We start from the raw sequence: 12,559 nt of genomic DNA on the forward strand, positions 1-12,559 counted from the left end.
CTGATTAGGCGACTTCTGGAACATGGATTTTATTCATGGGTGTCAGTGTAAAGAGGGCTGATGGGATGAAATCTTGAAAACTATTAAATGCCTGCACTTTTACAGATTATTCGGGGAAACATTTTCCCTCCACTTACTTACTACTTTGTATGCCTACCACATAAAATAGTGGTTATAATATAACAAAACGTGAAAAGATTCAAGGGGCATGAATACTTTCAGGGCACTGTATCTCTTGATTTATTTTCTCTTTTAAAATAAACGACGTTGAGTCTTTTGTACATATGGCTACTCAGCTACACCTGTTTGAAAAAAACCTGGACACCTCTTCTCCCCTCGTGTTTTTTTTAATTTATTTTTTTAAGCTTTCATCTTAAAGATTTCTATGGTTTTAATCACCCATTAGCTGCATTGTTAACGTGTCCTGTCAATAACTCTCACTCCATAATTCGAACCGGAGAGGCCTTTCGATGAAGGGATAAAAGATTTCTGAGAAACGAGGACGGGAGTCCATTTTCTTTTATTGACGCACTTAGAAATACCATGACCTTGCAGAGTGAGAATTTACACCGGTTTTATACTTGCTCCACATTTAGGGAAGTAAAATGTTTTATCACTGTGACTTAAAATTTATTATCAGTTTACACATTTTATAAACGTGGTTTCCTAACACACGCTTAACCTCGTCCTTAATCATCGGCGCTGTAGTCTGAGGGTCGCGCAGCCCATCTCGCTCCAGAACTGAGCCAGCCTTGTTGTTGCAGCTGTGTCGTCTACAATACACCTCTTGTTGCTGCACAGCAGGAGGGCTGCTCTAAGCTTCTGGCCTCTGTGTGTGTGTCTGTGTGCGCAGTCCAGTTCTTCTCCAGAGTTCATACCGCAGCTTCTCTGAGTGCCATTTTAACTGTTTAGTTTTAAAAGCCTCTTTAAATCTTCAGACGAGCATCGACTAGCGTGTTTCATTTGTATCTTTTGCTGATATACTGTCACACACTGAGACAGGTAATTTGCATGTGATTGTTTGCATATTGTAGGATCCGAGCGTGCTTGACAGACCACCCACTGCTCAGCTCAAGCAGCATCTGGCTGATACACAGCTTACATGATGTATTACTGATACAGCCAGTGTCATCACTGGAGACTGACAGACAGGCGAGGTCACCTTCAGACGCGGACTGAGAGATGGATATCTTTAGAAGCAGATAAAAACAGTACAATCACAAATGTTCAAACTGGCGTTTCCTTCAAGGCTGCGTGTAATGTCGTCTGTCCAGTTTCACACGTGCTGTTAAGATCTGCGTTTGCATGCGTGCACTACCCATTCTCCTTTTTATTTTTCTCTATCTGAAGCTGGTTATCTCCACTCCTCTTCCTCCTGGGTGTCCATGTTTGTATTTGCGTGATGTTTGCGGAAATTAGCTTTGACATCTGTGTTGTTGGGGGGATCATAAATATTCTCCAAAAAGCTGTGTGCCCTTTTTCTGGCTGATTTCCAGTTTTCCTTTAGGTTTGGGTTGTTGACTTTGACTGTGAATAATTTTTTTAAAGGTAAATAACACAAAAAGAGAAACATAGGAGACCGATGCTAGATGTAGTTTTGAATCTAACAGAAAATGGCAGAATTAGAAGATCTCTATTTCTGTGTCAAGTATTTTGCCCTAACAAACTCAAGAAAGTGCATCAGATGTGTTTTTTTTAGATGAGTTTATTGAGTGACAAAGATGATTTTGATGCGTTGAATGAATTGGGATGACAGAGAACAAATTTGTTACTATTATTTGTCAATGTTGAGCAATAAATCACTTACATATTGCAATAGCAATAATAAGTTACCTAGCAACAGTTTGTTGAGTAACATATGCATCAGTTTCAGTTTCACCATGTTGTGTTGAGTGAAAGTAGAAAATAAGTACAACAACCTGAAAGAAAACTGGAGAATACATGAAATATCAGGTCACTTATATGGCATTATTTCAGATGTTTAAAATAAGAAAATACTCAATAATTGTGGATATCAACTGATATCCACAATTCTTCTATATTGCGATATGTTTTGCAGTGATATCATCCAGCCCTATCAACCGTCAATCATGCAGATCGACAGAAAATCTGCTGTTTCTGATCTCTCTTTGATCGGTGCAGCTCTAACACCAGGTCTTATCAGGGACATTCCTGAAAGTTTTAGAGGTTTTGAAACTGTAACTGTTTCAGACCTTGAGATAACATGTTACCAGTAACCATGCTCCCTGCATACAGTCCTCCGATGGCCTCACACCTGCACTAAGATAATGCATACCAATGCTTTCCTGCTCACATAAACATGCACACACACTCCTTTGCCACTGGGTCTTATCATCTCTCTCAAACCACGAAAACCTTTTCTGACTCATTCCTTTGCACACTCAACCTTTCCGCCCTTCGCACGCATCGCTCCGAAAACCTACCCTTAAGCCCGTCAGTTAAAAAGGTGTGTGTGTATGTGTGTGTTCGTGTCAATTACACTAAGGTGAGACATTGATTAGCATTGCCTAAAGCAAACCTTCTCATTTCCAGCCATTCTTCACAGCACTCAATCAGCACACAGCTCTATCTTTGCTTCAGCTTTCTCGGGACTGCCACTGGTGGTCGTACACACAAGAGGGTTTTGGATTATCTGCCTGGGCAGACATCCAATATGGTAAATCCACACAGACTCACACACACACACACACACAAGTTGATATCCTTCCTGCACACCCTTCCCTGTGAGCTTTGCTTTTCTGCAGTGGACCAGATAGTGCTCAAAGGAATTCTCATTACCTTCTCACTCTATGATCATAAAACGCCAAGTGGTTAAACAGCTGAGCAACACAAAGAACATCAGTATTTTAATGTTAGCATTAAACCACATTTTAGGCTGCAGTTCTGACTCATCAGTATTATCCTTGGACCGGACTAGTCTTCCGTCATACACATAGACAGCTACACTAACGAATGCACTATGGCTTAAGAAAGCCTTAATCTTTCCAGTTTTTGTCATATTAAAACCACAAACTTCTTACTTGTTTTCTTGGGAATTTAAGGGAAAGACCAACACAATAATTGTGAAGACAATGGAAACTCCGACATAACTTGAATATCATTCCGGCTTTTATCATAAGTGCAAATCTACCAACACATGCTGGGTGGGGAGATCCAGGAAGAGGCTACTTTATAGTAACTCTGAACAAGCTGAGATGATTCGCAGCTTGGATGAGAGATTAAGTTAATCTGCAAATAGTAGTTATACCCTCCACAAATCTGACCTTTTATAGAAGACTTACAGAAAGAAAGCCATTGTTGAACAAAAGGCATAATAAAATGTCTTTGAAGTTTGAAATAATCCAATTGAACTCTTGCCAAAATGGTTTGTTTGAGACAGCTGACAGTGCACGCCATTTCATGCCGACTGTGAAACAAGGTGGTGGGACTGTTCAGTAGGGACGTGTGGAAGTTGATCAGAGATTATAGAAGGATAGATTAAGCTGAACGGAGGATCATTTTTACAGAAAAACCAGTCGGTCGCAAAAAATGTGAGGTTCAATTTCCGACAGGACAGTGACCCTAAATAGACCGCCAGGAATATAATGACATGGCATCAAGAATGTCAAAGTCCAGACCGAAATCCAACTGAGAGTCTGTGGCAAAACTTTTAAATTCATCTGAACATTTGCTCTCCATCTAATCTGACCTGTTTTGGGAAAATAAATGGATAAAATTCTCAGTCTCTACATGCGCAAAGCTGATGCAGGCACTGCAAAAGACTGGATGCGGTTCATACAGTGAAAATTAGCCCTGCATGTTAAACAAACTTGACTATTATATGCTATTTGGTGTTGGTCTATTACATAAAATCCCAGTTAAAAGACATTAAAGTTTGTAGCTGTAGCACAAACCTTTGTAAGTACTGCATTCAAATATTGTCTAAATCACCACAAATGTTTCGTCAGGTCCCCGATGGCCCTATAATTGTCCTTCAGGTAATAACTCTAGAGTATATTCTTCATAAGACTTCTCCTTCTGCCTGAAACAGTGCTGCGCTCTTTACCACCACTTAGCTCTTCTTGAGTTTCTTGGCTAAAAACTGCCCTGCGGCAGAAGTGTGTTGGAGGCAAAGACAAATATTTGAGTTGGACGCGGCGTAGCTTTTTCATGAAGCAAGTAGTCAACATTAGTGTTCTCAATTCTCACTGCTGTTCACAGTGTCTGGAAGGGAGATCACCATGGTCAGCTTGATGGATTCGTCATGCTGCCTCTGCCTTTGGGAAGCATTTATATAAAAGGGGAGATTAAACAAATACGGCTCCAATTAGCCCTCTCTGTTCCTAAAATGGAGTGGAGCAATGTGTTAGACCTCAGATGGCGTTGTCATGTGCTGTGCTTGTGACCCTCCACTGTGTAAAGGGGGCCTGTTGTTGCATGTATGATCCACCATTAGTGGCCCTCAGCCCTGAAGTCTTAATTAGTGTCATCTGTGAATTTCATGTGACTCAACCCCCCTCATCTTTTTCCCCTCTACTCCTCTCCTCTATCTGTCTTTTGTCTGGATGAGACCAGGACCTGTTAATGTTCTCAGATGTGTTGCTGCCTGTCATTAATTTGCACAGTAGAGCAGCTAGTGAGTCAGTCAGAGTATTTTATGTTTGTCTTCTGGGGTCCAGGCCTGGGGGAGGTTGGATTTAAGTCAGGGATGGGCGCTCACGCCTAAAAAGCACTCACCCAACATACACAAAGAGAAATGAGTAAATCTGCTCGGTTTGACTCAGCTAATGCTCATCCAATCCAATATGGACCTGGGCTGACAGATGGGCTCAGTGTGTTCAAAGCAGAGGGTGCCGATTTAATATCCAAACAGGTCAAGCCAAAAAAAAAAAAAAGAAGAGAGAGAGAGAGAGAGACCCCTGTGTAGACGCGGCGCAGAGGTCCTGCCAGCAGCGCCACCACAGCTGGGTCTCACCTCTCCTCCTCACTGCCTCTTCCTCCCACACTCTCTCCATTTGTTCTTGCTGCCAGGCAGGGAAGCAGTTTGTGCACAGTCCTCCCTCTCAAACATTGTAATCAGCATTTGTTTAGTGTTATTATACATGCCTCAAAGAAGGAGGCCCAGGAGACAATAGGTAGCAAAGAGTGTAGATTGAAACCCAGTAAGTATAGGAGTCAGATTATGCTGCCGCTGGCACTGACAGACTGATCCTGCCATGGTTTAGTTTACCGCTTACACCCAACCGGCACCACTCCACTGCAGAGTCAGGAAATGAATAATACTTTCTCTGGTGTTCTTGGTTTGCATGTATGCACATTCCATACAAACAATGTTTTTACAGATTTATTTTGAATTCTCATTTTGTCAACTGTAGATTAACTTAAATAGAACCTGCCTGACAAAACGTAGGCTTAAGAAAAACTTAAGAAAACACATCATGTTTTGATCTGAAGAAATTCATGAACAGTTGAGAATAAAATCACTCACAACTACCAGTCTGGAAAGGGTTAGAAACCATTTCTAAGGCTTTGGGACTCCAGCAAACCACAATGAGAACCATAGAACAGTAGTGAACCTTCCCAGGAGTGGTTAGCCTCCCAGAATTACCGCAAGAGTGAGTTTGGTGACTGATGCAGGATGTTACAGAAGAATCATCTAAAGCACTCCAAGCCTCGGTTTTGGTCAGTATTTGTATTTCAGCAATAAGAAAGAAAGACTGGGCAAAAACTGTGTCTGTGGAGAGTCCAAGGCAAGGCCAAAAATTGTCCTGATGATCCCCAAGACTTTTGAGAAGATAGTCTGTACCTAGATGAGACAAAAGTGAAACAATTTAAACCTAGAGTCAAACAGGGTGGTGGTGAGATGGTCTGGGGTTGCTTTGCTGCTTCAGGATCTAGATGACTTAAATTTTTCTCTCTAGCAAACAGTTCTGACGGAAAATCTCTGCTCATTAAGTCATGACCTAAAGCTCAAGTAAACTTGGGTCATTGAGCAGGACAAACATGTAAATCCACGGATGGGTCCTCTAAAACGACTTAACAACCAGAAACTTAAATTCAGCAAATGCTGAGAACCCCCCCCCACTGTAGCTGAATTACGGTAAAAAAAAAATCTGCAAAGATTTGTTCAATATTAGGGTTAGCTGGATCTAAAACAACTAAAAGTGACAAGAAAACAAAACCTGAAGAAATCTTTAAGGACGTCTTCACACTGTTAGTTTGTGATTTGTCCTTAAAAACGATCTCCCTTGTCAGTCACTGAGATGTTGGAGATTGTATGACCGCAGCAGATCTTTTGTATCCTGCCAGTATACATTACCACACATACACAGGTTTTTGGAGCACGTGCTGGTGTTCTGTCGTCCAGATGGAAGTGCTTATTGAGTGCTGGTGTGCTGGCACATCGCTCCGTCTCGGTGAGAGCAGGAGAAAATGAGGGAGGGGTGAAAAACCTTTCCAAGCAGATCTATCATCTTACTGTGTGCGTGTTTATACAAGTATATGTGTGATCTTCCCAGCCAGCTTTTCCTGCCCTCCCTTCTCTAATCTTATCATGTCGGAGCAGCAGATTAGTCCTCCCAGATCTCATCTCTGCCTCCAAATGCCTCAATCAGCCTTTTGTTCTTCGGTCGTGCCTGCTCTTCTCTAGCGACAGGCAAGGTGAACATTCCCCCACGCCGCCCTCCCAGCCATTTTGAGCCCTGTGTCGGTGTCACACAGCCACCAGCCCTGATCTAACATACCAAATGCTCCCCTACCTCTGAGGCATTAGCTAACTTAGCTGTTAGCTCTGCAGCCTCCTAGCAGAGAGCCGAACTGCTTGGCATTCCTTCCTAACATCGAGTCTCTGCTGCTGCTCTTGTCTGTTTGACCTCCTCCCCCTTCTTTCCTCCCGCCTCGCCTCGCTCTGCGCCATCTCATTTGTCTGCAAGTTTGAGATCTATCTCGACTTCCTCACTCCTGGTTGCCACCTCTTGAAGGAAGCCATAGATCCTGGCTGCCGATGTCACCAATGTTACGGGAAGTGTGCGCGCTGACGGTGGAGGTGGTGGGTCACTAAAAGACTTGGCAGAGGAAGAGCAGAGTGTTTGGAAAGCGCAGAAAATAAACAGAGGTTTCCTGTTAACAAGGTGCACTGCTGAGGCTGTCGTGTGGAAGCAGGGGGATCTGGTTTTGTTTAAAGCAAAGCCCCATTAGTAAGGTGCTGAGAGCAGGAGGAATCTGGCATTAGAGTTTAAGCTTATGGCTTGTAATTGACAGGATGGCAGTAAATTGAATGCCAGTTCCAGCAAACTTGCTGGAATTTAGACTTGGCACAATATTATGACGGCAACCAGCATGACAGATACCAACACAACCTTCGATTCCTCCGCTTCACCCAGAGAATGTCATGAGTTAAGGGGATCCTCAATATGTGATCCATCCCAGAATTTGGGTAATAACTGTCCACATTGAACCTGAACTCGGTAACCTTTTAGTTGCTACTTCTGGTTTACATGTGGCCAACTCTGGATTCCACTGTTTTTCATTGTCTCCATGTTAAAACCAGAATGTAAAAAAAAAAAAAGGGATGCATGTTACATTTTACACAACTGCACTGTGGTACATATCTGCATTTTCTTAAGTTGCATTTTATATTTTACAGGACTTTACAATTTTACAATTTATAGCATTTTATATTTTATTTTATTTTATCTACAACTACTACTCAGTGGTAGTTGTTACTGTGTCTTGTCTCTATGCTGCAACTGTGAAGTAATTTCCCTGCTGGGATGAATAAAGTCCTTCTATTCTATTAGCAGTGACATTGGTAGTCATATTTTAACATGTTGGTTATGGCCCGATGCATAAAACTGGGCTGACCTTAACAATCAATGTTTAACAAACTGTGTGTGTTTTTCAAGAGGGGGAGAAGGTTGATCATTTGTTAGTGTGATAGTGATGCAGTGTGTGATTGTAGGGAAAATCTCAGCTATGTGACTGTTTTTAATGGTGTTGAAAGGGTAGTTAAATATATTTGATAATATTGGTAAATATCGGTTTTCAGCCATAGCAGCAATATAAATATCGGGCATCGGTGCATCCCTAAAAATAATCAATCACAAAACAGGAATGCAGAGTTGTGTTTTGACCACATTTGCCGGTGAATAGCCAAAATCACAGATCTGTGAATGCAACATTCTTAGTTTGGTCTTATGGATGTTGCTGTTGGTGATTGAAGAACACTTAAGGTTAGCAGTATCAGTTCAGTGTTTACAGAAGACAAAGGTTGAGACACTCTTTAGTGTGAATGCTTGGAGTTAGCCATCTCCAGCATCATTTGGTATTTAGAAATAAAGTCAGAGGAAGCTCACAGATATAGAAACCACTTTTAAAGGAATCAGTATTTTCTACATAGGCTGTTGAATCAAGCTGCCACTCTTGAGCTCAGTTTTTCAGCAGACAGCAGGTAAGCTGAACCTATTAAAGCAAACTTGCTGTGTTGTAATTCTTGTTTGAGTTTTAAGCTGTCATGGAGCTTCCAGGATTTGCAAATGTTTGAAGCTATTTCAGAATCTCAGAGCTGAGGGAAGGATCTACATTTTCTAAGAGACATGGCATAATACTTGTACTTCCAAACTGCATTATGAGTTGTACAAGATTTACATCCAACCATAAAATCATCAATGTAACCACTATACACTCAATTCATCCATCTGCACAGTCATATTCAGTCTTAATTTAGCTTTTAAAAACCTAAATACAGCTTTATTTTGATGAAGAAAGGTGCAGAAATTCAATGGATGATTAAATGAAATTTCCACTGGAATAAACAATTTAGTTTCACCAACAGTGTTAATAATTTTGCCTATAAATCTGTACCTCCAGCTGCTTTGTTGGCTCTGTAAAAATAAAAACACTAACTGGAATGTGTTTGTCTATGAAAAAGAAAACACCATCATTCAGTTGTTCTTTAAGCCTGAATCCATCCTTCTCTCAGTCCGTCTTTTTAAGTGTATACATCTGTAGCTCCCCCCCATCGAATGACCTAGCTGGTTCTTTTCACATTTAGAGACAGCACTTATAAAGGCTGACCCCTGCACAGCCCCTTTTACTCCCTATCTTTGTAGCATTGTGGCTGCATTCAGGGGCCCCGGCTCCAGAGTTGACTGCACACACTTGCGGCCACACAAAGAACACTGCACAGCCATTATGGACCTAAGGGGCCAGCCACCTTTAGCCAGTCAGAGGCAGAATTAACTGGCTCACACACGTCTCGGGTTTGTCTTGGCTGCTGGGAACACCGAGGTGAATGCATTGTTTGTTTGTTTGTCTATAGAAGAAATTTTGACAGACTGAGTATATATTTAAACCTCATCATGTTTACCCTCTGAGGAATGGCTCTCCTGTGCTGTAATCCCTGTCTGATGAGTAAGCCGAAGAACGCCACAGGCCAGTCTGAGCCACTGGAGGGAGGGGTTGCCATTGTATTCATCCCCCAAAGCATGACTGTCAGATTTATATCACCTCAGTGAATAAAGGGGTAGCTTTGTACCCTGGGGGGTTTCAGTAAAGCAGTAGGAGGACGGCTTTCATTTAACATCTGAAGGAAATGAGATGGTCATACTACTCCTATCCTAATCCAGCTACTTTGTCTCTCCTTACTTTGCCCCCTTTTTTTTTTATCACCTCCAGTTGTTTCCACATTCTCTCTTTTTGTTTTATTTCTTCCTCTTGATAGTGAGCTAGGAAGGTTTCTGGCCCTTGTGCAGAAGCATTCCCAGGGTTTATGGCCTGTGTGGAGGGAGGGCAGCGCTGTGTTTAGCCTCTGGCAGGACAGACAAAGATGTCTGACATTGTGCGAGGCTCAGCCATCCTCAACTCTCTACGGGGCAGCGTGGAATGTCTCTAATCAATTCAGCATTGTGGTTCTCGTATGTTCTCGCTCTGTCATTTTCCGTGGCAGGCTCAGCGAAAACCCAGACAATGCAACTAGTAGTTCTGTTCGCCGGGCCCTGAGCTGTCTGTCATCTCGCTTCATTTTCTCCTTGCATTATCTACTCATTTTTTCCAACCAGTGTGTTTATAGAATTGCGATAATTGAACACTGTGCTCGACTCCCACTACGTGCTCCATATGTTGCCCACTATCTGCCTTTCTCTCTGCCTTCATCCCCTCCCTCTTTTTTTTTTTTTGCCAGAGAGGGCTTAACGCTGCTTCATAGCAGCAATCTGCTCTGGTGAGTGGCAGCTACTCTGCAGTGACAAAGACGCTGATTATAGTGGAAGTAACATTTGGTATCTGCTTTTTGTAAGTTTAGATTAACCCTGTGAATGTGCTTGCATGTTTCTACTTGTTGTACAGTGGCACGAAAAAGGGTGTTCTCATGGTTTTTTGGGTTTTTTGTTTTGTTTTTTGTTTTTTTTGTCACACTCAGATGTCAAACAAATTCAACATCAAAGATAATCTCGTTTTTTTTTTTTAAGGGGAAAACCCCTAGCCAACCTGACCCTATGTGAAAATATAATTACCTCCCTTGTAAAATGATGGATTGAGTGTAATTAATCATAACTTCACTGCCTACACCCAGACCTGATTACTGACTGACATGCATAATGGAGAAATCCCTTAAATAGAACCTTTTTGAGAACAAATTAGGGTTAAAAAAAAACAACTCAAAAAGCAACACATCATGTCCAGATCCAAAGAAATATCCCCTTTTGCTCAGAAAAGCTATAACAGGTTATAAAACTATTTCTAATACTTCAAGACTCTGGTGAGCAACAATGAGAGCCAATTTCCACAACAGAAAAAACATGAAACAGTGGTGAATCTTGCTACCAAAATTACTCCAAGATAACATAGACGACTCATCCAGGAGGGCGCAAAAGGCCTCACTGACCTCAATGAAGGTCACAATTCATGCTTAGACAAGATAAAAGTATCCAGATTAAAATGGCAGCTAAATTAGAGGTACAGGGCTAGAACAACAAAGACTGGGACTGCTTGCCGAGTCTCAAAGTGTAGACATTAAATCATCCACTCGTTCTCAAAGTCCTCTTATATGGCTCAGCTCAAACAACTCTGCAAAGGAGAGCGCGTCACATTTCCTCAAAAATAAAAAAAGACTTCTTGCCGTTTAGTCCAAACGCTTAATGGAAGTTGTTAGTTATTACGTTTAATGGGCTGCTACGTTTTCAGTTTGGATCAGATTGGTTTGCATAGTCTGAGAAGCGCAGTTCTTTATAAATGAATTCACCACTGGGAAGCTGTTTTTGTTTTTTCACCCTAGGTTGTCTTTAGTCAGATTGTTGTTTTTTTTTTATGTGTTCTTGGATGATCTGTCTTTGCGCTTTGATTTCCGTAGCAGAGAACGTCGCTCAGGTAGCATTTACAGTCATTAAATATGCATAAGCTCCAGATAACGACTCGTTCTGCTGTTGGTCCTAGAAGGCGAAAACCGTGTGGATAAGACGAGGCTGGCTGACTGCTGGGAGATGACGTCACTGCACAGATTTCTTCACACACAGTGTGCCTCTGTGCTTCGGGGGGGGGGAGCTTCTTGTCTCACTCCATCAGTTTGGGTCTCTGTTGAATCACAAGAAGAGTCTGTGTGTGGCTGCACAATGTGGCGTGCATGCTCCTGTAATCATCCAGAGCAGTAAATGCAGCTGACTGACTGCATGCCAGCTGCTGTTTAACACGTCCAGGCTCACTTATTCGCTCCCCTCCCCGCTCAAGAACTGCAGAGAGCGGGAGAAAAACAGGAGGAAATAAAATGAAGATGTGCTGGAGGTTGTAGTGAGAAGTAAAGGAGAGGACGGATGAAGCAGAGGTGGGCTCGGGGTTTCAGGGAGGTGATGATTTGCTTGGCTGCGTGTGCGCTCCATCTCCTCCCTCGGTGACAGAGCATAACAATGTAAGCTTTAAATATCTTTGCTCTGACCTCACACTCACATATTCGGACGTGGAGAGGGCGGATGTTAAGCATCTGGCTTTGATTACCGTAACCTTTTACCCCGCTGCATATTTCCCTCCTCTGTCTGCAGGTAGTGCAGGTGTCTCGGTGTGTTTGCTCGACGCGCCTCAGTCGAATCTGTAATAAAGATGGTTCGGGCCAAGAGGACTGTGTCGCATTCCTGCACCCAGTCGAGAGCGGCCGCTCCTGGTGCTCTCTTAAGCAACTGTGATGCTCTTTTAGGCTTAATATGAAGGCACAATAAATGTTTCATTACATCAAATGAAAACAGTGTTTTGCCCTTTTCATCCTTCACCTCAGCATGGGCCTCGGATTTTATGATTTCTGTGGAAACTCTTCCCCCCTCCCTTCCAGTTCCTTCACCATGTCTGTTCTTTTTATTCCCTTTGGCTTGAAAAGGCTCTTTATTGCCTTAGTGCTGCCACTTGCTGGCCAAATAATAGATTACAATAACTTTCTGACTTGCACTTAATGAAGTGCCCAGTTGGTGGCAGCAAAAAGAAAATGGAGTGGAGACTATAGAAAGCATGTGCTATAAGAATAAGCTCTAAAGATTGTTAAAAAAAAATATTATTTTATCATAAGGTGATAGAAAAAAAG

The 12,559-nt window shown here is 42.2% G+C and overlaps 1 protein-coding gene across 3 annotated transcripts in view; it reads left to right on the forward strand.

Moving 5' to 3' along the window:
- rerea (arginine-glutamic acid dipeptide (RE) repeats a) overlaps window positions 1-12,559 on the forward strand; it is a 195,780-nt gene that overhangs the window by 125,055 nt on the left and 58,166 nt on the right. The gene's annotated exons all lie outside the window — the stretch shown is intronic.

Source organism: Gambusia affinis, linkage group LG01, assembly GCF_019740435.1.
Source record: "Gambusia affinis linkage group LG01, SWU_Gaff_1.0, whole genome shotgun sequence".
Classification (NCBI taxonomy): Eukaryota; Metazoa; Chordata; class Actinopteri; order Cyprinodontiformes; family Poeciliidae; genus Gambusia; species Gambusia affinis.